We start from the raw sequence: 13,832 nt of genomic DNA, 5'->3' as shown, positions 1-13,832 counted from the left end.
TCAATCTAAAGAAAGCCCCCATTCTTTGATGATGACTTCCTAATGAAGGGAATCCTCATTCCAAATGACTTCAAAAAGGCACCAATCCTCTGAAATTAATGTCCTTAAGTATGTGGGCAGAAACAGCTGCTGAATGTTAAATTAAGTTGCAACATACTTAGAGAAATGGGTGATGTTTGTGTGACATGATTTTATTTTAAAACACTCTTGTTGACCTTTACAAAAGTAATAGAGAGTTATTTAAGATATTTACAATGGGTGGATGTAGCTATGAGTCCTAATTCCCAAATCACTGTTTGTAAAATGTTCTGCTTCTATGATCCACATTTCCATAGTTTTCTTCAGGCAGAGACAGGCAAGAAAGCAAGTTCAACAAGAAAATTATTTGCTTGAGGACACAAGGTATATGCAGCCCATAGAAAGCAGAAAGCAGATGGACTAAGTTACTGGAAAATTAGCCCATTTTATCACATGACACAAAGCATCCACTCTCCTGGCCTGATTTTTCAGAAAAGCAGAAAATTCTTAAACACAAAGATGCTGTCCACTATAGTGAGAAAATGCACTTACACTGGATATTTTTCATTGAAAATATTCTTTTAAAATTAATTCTATTCATTGATGAAAATTGTGCTGCTTGCAGACATCTCTGTACTCTGTACTGAGATCTTATGTATTTATAAGTTGGTAGGAAATTTTTTAAATTAAAGCTGTAAAATAAGCATAGTTGGAGAGCTAACATGAGGACTTTTACTTCATTTACATTCATTACATATTATGAGTTTAATTACCTTCCTCAAATAATACTGGGCTGAAGCAAAGATCCTGAAGAAGGCGTATTTCGATGATGATTTTATTGATTGTGACTGATGGATGGCATCAACATTTCATAGTGAAGAATCATGGTTTTGTTACATCAGGAAAATTAAATTGGGAGAGTTATTTTCTTTCCCAGTGATAGTGGCAGTTAGAATATTTCACCTGTAATGAGATGTGTGCGTTATGTGCCATCGTGAACCACGGCTCAGCCATTAAATATATGTAAATGAAGAGAAACACAAGAGAGCCCGGGCATAATAACGTGCAGAACAGAGAAATGGATCCTGGAAAGTGATTAATTTATTTGATGATGCCTCAAGTGAGGAATTTTAGGTCACAAATGAAGTGACAGAATGACAAATTACCATTTTAAAGAATTTACTGGGCATCATTACTGAACAATTGTCAGGTAGTTTATGGTGGCTGAGAAGATGGTATAAATATAGATCTTTTCCTTATCTGAGTTGAATTATTAATCACCTTTTTAAAAATCTTTGTGAGTGATGGTTGGCTGTCTGATTGGAAATAATGTGTTCTACAATTTTAACTAAATTCTAATATGATATGTAACAGGAATCTTTACAATTAAGGTCTCAGTGGAGAGTGGTGGGAGGTTTACAGTCAATTGCAGTTTTAATGTGATAGAAGAGGATGAATCCACCAGCATATTTCAATAGATTTCCTTAGGTATATCATCCCTGCTGTGATGCTATTCAAATGTTTACAGTTTATTTTCATTTGAAAAATGACATTCAGATGCTTAAATTGTTTTCCTTGGTTTATTAGTTAATGAAAATGAAATTCTGGTAATTACTATAGTTTTGCAGTCTGCCACATTATTTAAAGTGAAGTGACTGGCTTTGTCAGCTGCATTGTAAATGTCATCTTCCTGTGTTTTGTCCAATTTTTGTTTGCTTTATCTATGTCATGTCCCTTTTCTGTCTATATGTCACTGTATCTAATGCTAGGAACAACCAGCATGCAGAAGAAACAGGCAGAGTTGGGAATAAAGACATTGTCACAATTCTTTCATGCTTTCCTAATTAAACTTGCTTTATAAATGGCATTAGTAGGAAAAATAAAAATGAAACTCTTTAATATTTAGATGAAAGGAACTCAGTACATTTTATAATGTCTGTGTCATGCTTAATCCAGTTTCCACATCTACTCATATGTGGCCAAGTGTGACCCTCTTAGATCTACTATGTGTATAATGAAAATTACTAGATAAGAATTAGAGTCTTTTAAAAACAGTATTAACAGGGTATAAATTTCTAGAGAACTATATAGAGAGAATGTCTCTAAAGCAAGTAAATAGTACTTCCTGTCTAGTTTTTACATGTGTCTATCCTAAATGGCTCATTATTCACTCAGAAAGAAAAAACAAAAGCAAAAACAAAAAACAAGTAAAAAGCAAAACAAACAAACAAACAAAAACCCAGAGGATTTTACTCCTTTTTCCTTATTATGTGTCTCATTTTGATCTTGATCCATTCTGAAAGCACAAGAAAAATTTAAATAAAGATTCCCTGTGTTATCCATGACATCTTACATTGCTGAATTCACAAGAAATTTAAATTTTGAATGTTCATGCTCCTTTTTAAGTCATTTTGCTTTTACTTTTCTGGTCTTCTTCGTGGCAGACAGTCTTTTTCTAAGTCTTTATGTCATATCAAATAAAGAAAAAGAAAACTTTTTATTCTTTATCTCTAATATCATGGTCCAATCTCCATTCTGCTCATGAAGTTTTGGGATGTGTTAGGGGATAGCAGCACTGATTCAAGATGACATACCCCTTTCTCTCAGTGGGTGCCTGTTACCTCTGACAGCCATAGGGCTGCATTCCAGGGTAGTCTATGCTAAACTTTCTCCATTAGACATGCCCTTACTTTTCTACCATCTTCTTTCATCTGTTCTTGCTTGCCACAGAAAACACAAACATGCAAATAGAAGAATGGCGGTGCTCCATAAATAAAATTCAGATATTATATGAACCAATATGGCAGAGTTGGACTGTAAACAGCACAGTTCACAGTGATTATAAATGTATCTCAAAGGACACAATGGCTGCATTTTGTGAACAGAACCCTGCTGTACACTTTAAATACCTTTAATCCTTTGCCAGCCTGAATCTGCTCCAGAGGAAGTTGTGGGTGGAGGGAGATTTGACTCCAAATGAATTAAAGAAGTAAGAGAACTAATTCCTACAAAGAACAGTAAAAAAAGATTTAAATTAGTTTGAGTTCACAGGAAGGAAGATTTAGTGCAGTTAAAGACAGTGACCTTCTACTCTTAATGGTTCAGGTGTGTGAATGAGGAATTCAGCAGTCTGTCAATTAAACGACATTAACAAATGTCCAATATATTCCAGGTGTGTACATAGAAAGCAGTGTGTGAGCTATATCCTTAAGGATAAGTCAAAATATAGTGATAACCCACCTCCTTCATTAGGGAAACTTTCTGCAATCCATGTAGAGCTTTTTGGGTGCTTCAGAAACAACACTGGCCACTGAGTTTAGCAGTGGGCATAGGAGCAAGAATTTACTCAACCAAGACTGGATGTGTAGTTAAAACAACACAAACTAGAGATCTTGTCTTGGGGTTTAGTAGGGATTTGGGCAATGAAAACGTTTTCCTTTGTCTGAGATACAAGGGGAATGTGCTTGAAATGTGGTATTTCCAGCACTCTTTTCTGGTCCATATGAAAGGACACCCATAGACCCAGAGCTTAAGGACACTGTTGAAGGACACCAAGAGTAGAACATTGGAAAGAGGAAGCTTTGTAACAAAGATTGAGCAGAGAGTAAATAAGAAATGGATGCAAATCCAAAAGTGTATAAGCAAGTAACATCATGGAATCCTAAGTTAATAAGTCCTTTATTTATTGACTTTTCCGACTTATAATTTGAAATTTTGTGCTAGAAATAGGATTTCAAAGACCTGTATATACTAAAAAAAATCAAAGAAACATTCTGATGTTTTTAATCAATTAAAATACATTGTCATGAACTTATTTCTTCTGTGAGAGGTACTCTAACCCTGTCTCTAGCATGTGTAAATCTCATGATGGAAGTGATGATATGAATAAAGAACCATAAACTTATTTTTAATATCCAGGTATGTCTTACAAATCTAAGTTTAGATTTTCCTGCATCTTATGCCAAAATGGCCCAAATAATGACTTCTCTTTCCATAGAGATTGTTACATTACAGAAGTAGCATATCTCTGACTCTCTTTAATCTTCAGTTTTCCTTTCTTCTCCAAACCTTGGAAATGACACACAAAAAATTAATCAAGTGTCAAAGCTATGTACTATTTGGGCTATTTCCCTACTAGGTTTCCTATAAAATTTCAAGCATACAGAAAGTAGACATCCATACAGCTTCTGCTGTTGATATTTTACCTTACCACACATCTAGGCCCTTTACTCATCGATTTATCTTATAATTATAGATGTATTTCTAAGTAAACTACAGACTACATTTCTTGTTTCCTAAATCCTATAACATGTACAATGAAATTCAGTTGTTATTCATGCTTTTCTGTTAAAGTAAATGCTACATACATTTATCCTTGCTGAGCTTTTACTAGTGTATAAAAGCATTTGTACAGTTCAATCACATACCACTTTGTTTATAGATCTGATGACTTGGATATGAAGTGTCCTCCAAAAGGTTCATATGTTAAAGGCTTGATTCCTTATGCTTCAGTGTTCAGAAGAAGACTTTAGGGGAGTGATTATTAGGACACAGGATCTTGTATTTAAACATGAGTTAATCCATTGATGGTACTAGGATTTGATGCCCTTACTAGGAGATGGTATAGATTTAGAAATCAGAACGCAGCTAAAAGGGTAGCTGTGGACAGGCCTTTGATGGACACATCTTGTTTCCTGTACTTCTCAGTCTCTTAATTTCCTGGTTTCCACGAGGTAAAAAGCTTTGCTCTGCCATATGTCTTCATGGGATTCTGCTTCACTGAGACCGAAAAAATGAGTCTCTTGATTATTCACAAAAGTCTTTGAGGTGCTAGGTATAAATAAGTTTTTTTTCTTTTCAGTTTTATACCAGGTGTCTCATCATAACAATGAAAAGCCATCCAATACAGTATCATTATTTTTTGATTGGAAAATTACCTCATCCCTTCTCCTGTCAATATTCTTCAAACTTCTACAAAGGAAACCATGAATGATGGCTTGGGAGCTTTGTTTTTTTCTTCTCAGGCAGAATTTTATGGAGCCCAGGTCTGCCTCAAGTTCATTGTGTACATGAAGATGAGTTTGAAGTTCCCAATCTTTCTGTCACTACCTCTAGTATGCTCCTGGATCACATGTCCAGTTTTTATTGGTTGTAGAAGATCAAATACAGGGCTCTTTGCACATAAACCACATTCCCATCATCTAGGAACATTTGTAAATATTGATTTTTTTGCCTTTTTAAAACTTTGTAGAAATGGAAAAACATGGTATATAATCTACTGTGATACTGTGTTGTACAAAATATTTGCTGAGATTCAGCATTGTTGAATACAAAAGTAAAATGTTTCTTTTTATCAACACCATTCTGTATATTTGGCAGTATGCTTACCTACTCTTCTCTGGACTGGAAGCTTTTCTAGTTTGTGGCTATTTTGAACAAAGCTACTATGGATATCCTCTTTTGTGGAAATGTTCTTATTTTGGCTAACACCCAAAAGTAGATTTGTTAAATAGGAGAGAAGGTAAAATACTAGACCTTTCAAAAATAAAATTTCTGACATCTTATATTTATACCAACAATAGCATTTCTGATTATTTCACTACCTCTGTGGTCATATATGGCTTTTTCAGGGATTTTAATTTAATTTCAGTTCTTTTGAGGTTTTTATTTCTTAGATTTTTCTTCTAAGAAGAAAAGTCCATTGTCTTCATGTCTTCAACTACATTCTCTGGGATCTCTTTTTCTTTTCTTTTCTTTTCTTCTTTTTTTAACCAGTCTCCTAGTATGTTCTAGTATCTTCCTCAAAAAACAAAGGAACATAAAATTACATTCAGACATCTCTTGTTAATTATCAAACTGTTTTCTCCCTTAAATTTTATCAGCTGAGTGGCATCTGCCTTATCAAATTAAATTGTTCCAAATTTGGGGTGAAGTTTTTCCCACTGGTTCCTGACCTCTCTTGTGTTTTTACTATGCACTCCATTCTTAGAGAACACTGTTAACTCCTGTGCCCACAGACTTCATCCCCAAGACAACTGTACTGATGCTTTATCCCTATCTCTGAACCATACTTCCCTCTGAGGACCACCTGCCTATGATACAGGATTCTGATAGTTCAGTCAAATCTAACATCTAATTTTGAAGTCTTGATCTTCCAAACATCCTATTACTTCTCTAAGATCTTTGGAAGTGTTGTCTCTTTTTGATACAGGATCTTACTATGTGGCCTAGGATAACTTTAGACTCACAAATTTTCTGCCTTTGCCCCAGGTGTGGCATTCACGTGTTACGTGTCCTTTTCCCCCACCATTCTTAATCTCTGCTAGAGTTGTATGTTTCCTATGCTTCCCATCTAAAGATTACTCACACACACACACACACACACACACACACACACACACAGATATACAACACAGACTCATAGACACACACATAGAGGCATACTACACATGTTCATAGACACACATAGAGGCATACTACATGTTCATAGACACACATACTCACACACTTACACTTATACAGATGTGTGGCAGATACCGTGCTGACATCAAATTAAAAAGTAAACATAAAAGAAAAGAAAATTACAGAGCAAATCACTTGTGGCCATAGGCACAGAAGATTATAAAGTATCAACATGATATATATAAGTGTGAACTGCATAAACCATGAAGCATTTCCTTCAGAAGTTAGAATGATTTACATTAGAAAAGCAATCAACTTAATTTTCCATTTTCATAATTCCACAAAATATAGGGGACCTAAAAATAATGAAAGTATTAATTTACAATAAAAAAGAAACCAACTAATATAACACACTAAGAATATGTGGGAAAAGTTAAAAGCTAAGTTACGTTTATAGTGGAGACATCAAACCATACTATGTATACACACTTAAAGACCATTATAAGCTTTTGTGTTTGTAATTATGTAGTATATTTTGTACATGTTCACATATGTTGATTTGATATTGTCTATCTGTCTTTTATTTAGTCTGGATTAGGGTTTATCTATTTTGTTGAATTTCTCAAAGAATCAACTCTTTGTTTCATCAATTCTTTGTATTGTTCTCTTTGTTTCTATTTTATTGATTTCAGCAGTCAGTTTATTTCTTATTGTTTACTCATTTTAGGGCATATCAGGATTTCTTTTTTAATTTTTTATTATTATTTTAATTTTAAATTAAAATGTCAATCCCAGTTGCCTCTCCCGCCCCTCCTCCCACACCCCCTCCCCACCATACCCCCACAGCCTCCCAAACTATCGCTACTTCCTTCCACATAAGGGATATCTAGAGTCTGTCATTTCACTTAGGGCCAGGTTCAGGCACTCCTCTAAGAGTCCAGGCTGAGAGAGCATCGCTCTTTGTATTATGGACACACGAAGTCTGTTTGTACTCCAGGGATAAACACTGATACACTGCTCAGGACCCCATAGGTAGCCCAGGCCTCCTCATTGACTCTCACATTCAGGGGCTGTGGATCGGTCCCATGCTGGCCTCCCAGCTGTCCGTCTGGGATCCAAGAGCTCTCCCCTGTTCAGATCAGCTGTCTCTGCTGGTTTTGCCAGCCCATTCTTTCCCCATTTGCTCATCGCTCCTCTCTTTCTGTCACTGGGTTCCTTGGGTTCAGTTCAGTGTTTAACTGTGGATATTTGCCTCTGCTTCCATCAGTCACTGGATGAAGGCTCCAGGATGGTTATAGACATCAAGTTCATTATCAGGAATGGGCATTTGAGGTGGTCTCTCCACTATTGCTTAGCTTGCCAATTGGTGTCATCCCTTTAGATCACTAGAGGTCACTCTGGTGCCTGATCTGTCTTCTAAACTATGATTCCCTCTTCCCCCTATTCTACACCCCCCCTCAACCTTCCTGTTCCCCCATGACCTACTCTCTCTTCCTCTTCGACCCCTCTCTTCTTCCCATATCCCACTCCCACCACCCCTGGCCGTGTTCCTAATCTGTTCAGAAGATCTTGCCTCATTCCTCTTCTCTGGGATACCATGCATATCTCTCTTAGGTTTTTTCCTGTTAACCAGACTCTCTGTCAGTGGAAGTGCAGACTGGCACTATCCTGATCCATGTCTAAAATCTATATATGAGTGAGTATATACCATGTTTGACTTTTTGTGACTGGGTTACCTCACTAAGGATGGTTTCTTCTAGTGCCATCCATTTACCTGCGAATTTCAGGATTCCATTGTTTTTTTCTACTGAGTAATAATCCACTGTGTAAATGTACCACATTATCTCTATCTACTCTTCAGTTGAGGGGCATCTAAGTTGTTTACAGGTTCTGGCTATTACAAATAATGCTGCTACAAACATAGTGGAGTAGATGTCCTTGTTGTATGAACTTGCCTCTTTTGGATATATGCCTAAGAGTAGAATTGCTGGGTCTTGTGATAGATTGATTCCCATTGTTCTGAGGAATCTCCATACTGATTTCCAAAGTGGCTGCATGAGTTAGCATTCCCACCAGCAGTGGGGGAGTGTTCCCCTCTCTATATATCCTCTCCAGCATAAATTGTCATTGGTGTTTTTGATTTTAGCCATTATGACAGAAGTAAGATGTTATCTCAGAGTTGTTTTGATTTGAATTTCTCTGATGGCTCAGAATGTTGAGCACTTTCCTAAGTGTCTCTTAGCCATTTTAGCCTCCTTTATTGAGAATTCTCTATTTAGTTCTGTACCCCACCTTTTAATTGGATCCTTTGGTGTTTTGGAGACTTGCTTCTTGAGTTCTTTGTAAATTTTGGAGACTAGGCCTCTGTCAGATGTGGGGTTAGTGAATATCTTTTCCCATTCTGTGGACTGACTTTTTGTGTTGTTGACAGTGTCCTTTGCCTTACAGAAACTTCTTAATTTTTGGAGGTCTCATTTGATAATTGTCAATCTCAGTGTCTGTGCCACTGGTGTTATGTTCAGGAAGTGGTCTCCTGTAACAACTTGTTGAAGAGTAAATCCCACTTTCCATTCTAAGAGTTTCAGTATGGTTGGACCTATGTTGAGATCTTTAGTCCATTTGGACGTAAGTTCTGTACAAGGTGAAACTTCTTAATTTTTGGAGGTCTCATTTGATAATTGTCAATCTCAGTGTCTGTGCCACTGGTGTTATGTTCAGGAAGTGGTCTCCTGTAACAACTTGTTGAAGAGTAAATCCCACTTTCCATTCTAAGAGTTTCAGTATGGTTGGACCTATGTTGAGATCTTTAGTCCATTTGGACGTAAGTTCTGTACAAGGTGACAGACATGGATCTATCTGCAGTCTTCTGAATACCAATATCCAGTTATGCCAGTACCATTTGTTGAAGATGCGTTCCATTTTCCATTGTATAGTTTTAGCTTCTTTGTCAAAAATCAAGTGTTCATAGGTGTGTGAGTTAAAATCAGGGTTTTAAATTCTGTTCCATTGGTCTACCTGTCTATTTTTGTGCCAATACCAAGCTGTTTTCAGGACTATAGCTCTATAATAGATCTTGAAGTCAAGGATGGTGATGCCTCCTGAAGTTCCTTTATTGTATAGGGTTGTTTTGGCTATGCTGGGACTTTTGTTTTTCCACATAAAGTTGATTATTGTTCTTTCAAGGTCTGTGAAGAATTGTGCCAGAATTTTGATAGGGATTGCAAGGGATTTTCCTTGCAGAGTTTTTGGGTGACTTATGTAAACTATCATATCATCTGCAAATAGTGAAAGCTTGACTCTTATTTTCCTATTTGTATCCCCTTGATCTCCTTTTGTTGTCTTATTGGTGTAGCCAGAACTTCCAATAAAATACTGAAGAGATATGGAGAGAGTGGACAGCCTTGTCTTGTTCCTGATTTTAGAGGAATTGCATTGAGTTTCTCTCCATTTAGTTTGATGTTTACTGTATATTGCTTTTATTATGTTCAGGAATGTTCCTGTTATCTCTTATCTTTCTAGGATCTTTATCATAAAGGGGTGCTGGATTTTTGTCAGCATCTAGTGAGATGATCATGAGTATTTTTGCATCGATATTCATGAGGGAGATTGGTCTATAGTTCTCTTTCTTAGTTGTGTCTTTGTGTGGCTTGCTTATCAAGGTAGTTGTTTGGCAGTGATCTTCCTGCTTCTATTGTGTGGAATAATTTGAGGAGTATTGGAGTTAACTCTTCTTTGAATTTCTGGTAGAATTCTGCACTGAAGCCATCTGGGCCTGGGCTTTTTTTGTTTGGGAGACTTTTGATGACTGCTTCTATTTCATTAAGGGTTATAGGTCTGCTTAGATTGTTTATCTGCTCTTGATTTAGTTTTGGCAAGTGATATCTATCCAGGAAATTGTCCATTTCCTTTAAATTTTCAAATTTTGTGGAGTACAGATTTTCAAAGTATGCCCTGATGATTCTCTGGATTTCCTCAGAGTCTGTTGTTATGTCCCCTTTTTCATTTCTGGTTTTGTTAATTAGCATGCTCTCTCTCTGTCTTTTGGTTAGTTTGTACAGAGGTTTGTCTATTTTGTTAATTTTCTCAAAAAACCAACTCTTTGTTTCTTTGATTCTTCTCAATGTTCTCCTGGTTTCTACTTGATTGATTTCAGCCCTCAATTTAATTATTTCCTGGCGTCTGCTCCTCCTGGGTGAGTTTGCTTCTTTTTGTTCTAGAACGTTCAGCTGTGCTATCAATTCTCTAGTATGACTGTTCTCCAGTTTCTTCATGTGGGCACTTAGTGCTATGAACTTTCCTCTTAGCACTGCTTTCAAAGTGTCCCATAGGTTTGTGTATGTTGTATCTTCATTCTCATTGAATTCCAGGAAGACTTTAGTTTCTTTTTTTATTTCTTCCTTTACCCAGGGATGGTGAAATTCAGCATTGTCCAATTTCCATGAGTTTGTGGGGTTTCTGCGAATTGTGTTATTGTTGAATTCTAATTTTAATGCATGGTGGTCTGAGAGGATACAGGGGGTTATTCCAATTTTTTTTGTATCTGTGGAGATTTGCTATGTTTCCTATTATGTGGTCAATTTTAGAGAAGGTTCCATGTGGCGCCGAGAAGAAGGTATATCCCTTTGTGTTTGGGTGGACTGTTCTATAGATGTCTGTTAAACCCAGTTGGGTCATAACTTCTATTAGTTCCTTTGTTTCATTGTTAAGGTTCTTTCTGGAGGTCCTGTCTAGCGGTAAGAGCAGAGTGTTGAAGTCTCCCACTATTAGTGTGTGCGATTTTATGTGCAATTTGAGCTTTAGTAATGTTTCTTTAACAAAGGTAGGTGCCTTTGTATTTGGGGCGTAGATGTTTAAAATTGAGACTTCATCTTGATGGACTTTTCCTTTGATGAAAATGAAATGTCCTTCTTCATCTCTTTTGATTGATTTTAATTTGAAGTCTAGTTTGTTAGATATTAGGATTGCTACACCCGCTTATTTCTTGGGTCCGTTTGATCATAAAATCTTTTACTGTCTGTCTTTGATGTTGAGATTTGTTTCTTGTATGCAGCCGAAGGATGGGTTCTGTCTTTGTATCCATTCTGCTAGTCTGTGTCTTTTTATAGGCAAGTTGAGGCCGTTGACATTGAGGGATATCAATGACCATTGATTGATGATTCTTGTTTGTGCTTGATTTATTGGTAGAGAAGTTATTTTGTGTAGTTTCTCCTCCCTTTTTCTTCTGGTGTTATGTAAAGTGGGATTATATATTGCTTGTGTCTTTGTGAGTGTAGATATCTTCCTTGGATCTAAGTTTTCCTTCTAGCACTTTCTGTAGAGCTGGATTCATGGACACGTATTGTTGATATCTGGCTTTGTCATGGAATATTTTGTTTTCTCCATCTATGGTCATTGATAGCTTTGCTGGATATAGTAGTCTGTGCTGGCATCCTTGTTCCCTTAGTGTTTGTAGGACATCTGTCCAGGATCTTCTGGCTTTCATCGTTTCCATTGAGAAGTCAAGTGTAATTCGGATAGGTCTGCCTTTATATGTTACTTGGCCTTTTTCTTTAGCTGCTCTTAATATTTTCTCTTTATTCTGTAGGTTTGATGTTTTGATTATTATATGGCGAGGTGACTTCTTTTCCTGGTCCAGCCTATTTGGTGTTCTGTAAGATTCTTGTATTTTCATAGTCATATCCTTCTTTAGATTAGGGTAGTTTTCTTCTATGATTTTGTTGAATATGTTTTCTGTAACTTTGACCTGTATTTCTTCACCTTCTTCTATACCTATTATTCTCAGGTTTGGCTTCTTCACGGTGTCCCATATTTCCTGGATATTTTGTGTTAGGGATTTCTTGGTTTTGCGATTTTATTTGGTTGACGACTGTATATCCTCTAATGAGTCTTCAACACCTGAGATTTTCTCTTATATCTCTTGCATTCTATTGGTGATACTTGCATCTATATGCATCTGTAGTTCCTGATCGTTCACCCAGCTTTTCTGTTTCCAGCCTCCCCTCGTTCTGTGTTTTCTTTATTGTTTCTATTTCAGCTTTCAATCTTTCAACTGTTTGAATTGTTTCCTTCATTTGTTTGGTTGGTTTTTTTTGTTGTTGTTGTAGTTACTCTTTAGATTCCTTGAGGGATTAGTTTATTTCTTGAATTTTTCCCCCATTTCATGGAGTTTTGTTTGTTTTTTCCTCTATTTCTTTAAGGGATTTCCTCATTTCCTCTTTGAGGGTCTCTATCATCTTCATAAAATAATTTTTAAGGTCTATCTCCTCTGCTTCATCTATGTAGTGCTTTTCAGGTCTTGCTAGCGTTGGTTCTCTAGATTCTGGTGGAGTCATGTTGGTCTTTCTATTGCTGGGTGTGCCCTTATTCAGTCTTCTTCCTATCTCTTCTTCCAGTGGGTTTAGGTGGTGTGTTTCCATCTCCACTTGTCTCCTTCCTTCCTGAAGCTGAAGCTGGGGACACTGACACTGAAGCTGAAGCTGAAGCTGGGGTCTCCCGATGTTGGGTCCTGGAAGTGCTGATGCCTTTCCTATGTGGGTGGGTTGTCTGGATGCCAGGAGTGGCCCCCCAGAAAATCGAGGGGATGGGTGTTGGGTGGGGGATAAGGAGTGACCCCTGGAGACCCAGGCTCACCTGACGCTGGGGTCGCCAAAGGTTGGGGCCTGGAAGGGCTGATGCATTTCCAGTGTGGGTGGGTCTCCTGGATGCCAGGAGTGGGCCCCAGGAGATTGAGGGGATGGGAGTTGGGTGGTGGGATGGGGAGTGCTCCCCCGGAGACCCAGGCTCACCTGACGCTGGGGTCGCCAAAGGTTGGGGCCTGGAAGGGCTGATGCATTTCCAGTGTGGGTGGGTCTCCTGGATGCCAGGAGTGGGCCCCAGGAGATTGAGGGGATGGGAGTTGGGTGGTGGAATGGGGAGTGCCCCCCCGGAGACCCAAGCTCACCTGAAGCTGGGATAGCCCACATCAGGATTTCTAACTCCTACCAAACACAGCATTTCCAGTTGAGTATCATTTTTCCACACCTTCTGCTTTCCACTCTTCCCACCATGTTGTCTACCATTCTATTTTCACCTTCTATGAGTTTTAGAACTTACATGAGTGGAACCATGTAGCATGACTTACTACATCATTATTTCTCTGTCTATTTGTTCATCTTTGTTGTCATAGTGATCACTACATTATTGTGTATAGGAACCACATTTTCTTCATTCATATATTAGATAATGGATACTTGGCTTGCTTTTTTTATGGCTAGATAATCTACAGTGGACATGTGAGTACATTTTCATTGGCTTCCTTGATCCATTTCCTTTGGAGAGATACTTCATATTGGAATTGATTAATGTTCTCTCTCTCTCTCTCTCTCTCTCTCTCTCTCTCTGTGTGTGTGTGTGTGTGTGTGTGTGTGTGTAAG

The 13,832-nt window shown here is 37.6% G+C and overlaps 1 long non-coding RNA gene across 1 annotated transcript; it reads right to left on the bottom strand.

Moving 5' to 3' along the window:
• Nucleotides 1–797: 797 nt before the first annotated feature.
• Nucleotides 798–13,463, bottom strand: LOC121140171. The gene is made up of 3 exons (XR_005876977.1): nt 13,361–13,463; nt 2,928–3,023; nt 798–981 (listed from the first exon to the last, which is right to left on the bottom strand). It is a non-coding gene; the product is annotated as an uncharacterized LOC121140171 (long non-coding RNA).
• Nucleotides 13,464–13,832: the final 369 nt, after the last annotated feature.

The sequence above is a fragment of the Mesocricetus auratus genome, unplaced genomic scaffold (assembly GCF_017639785.1).
Source record: "Mesocricetus auratus isolate SY011 unplaced genomic scaffold, BCM_Maur_2.0 Super-Scaffold_100004, whole genome shotgun sequence".
In the NCBI taxonomy this organism is placed as follows: domain Eukaryota; kingdom Metazoa; phylum Chordata; class Mammalia; order Rodentia; family Cricetidae; genus Mesocricetus; species Mesocricetus auratus.
The sequence above is the reverse complement of the archived record's forward strand: the minus strand, read 5'-3'. Positions and strand labels throughout refer to the sequence as shown.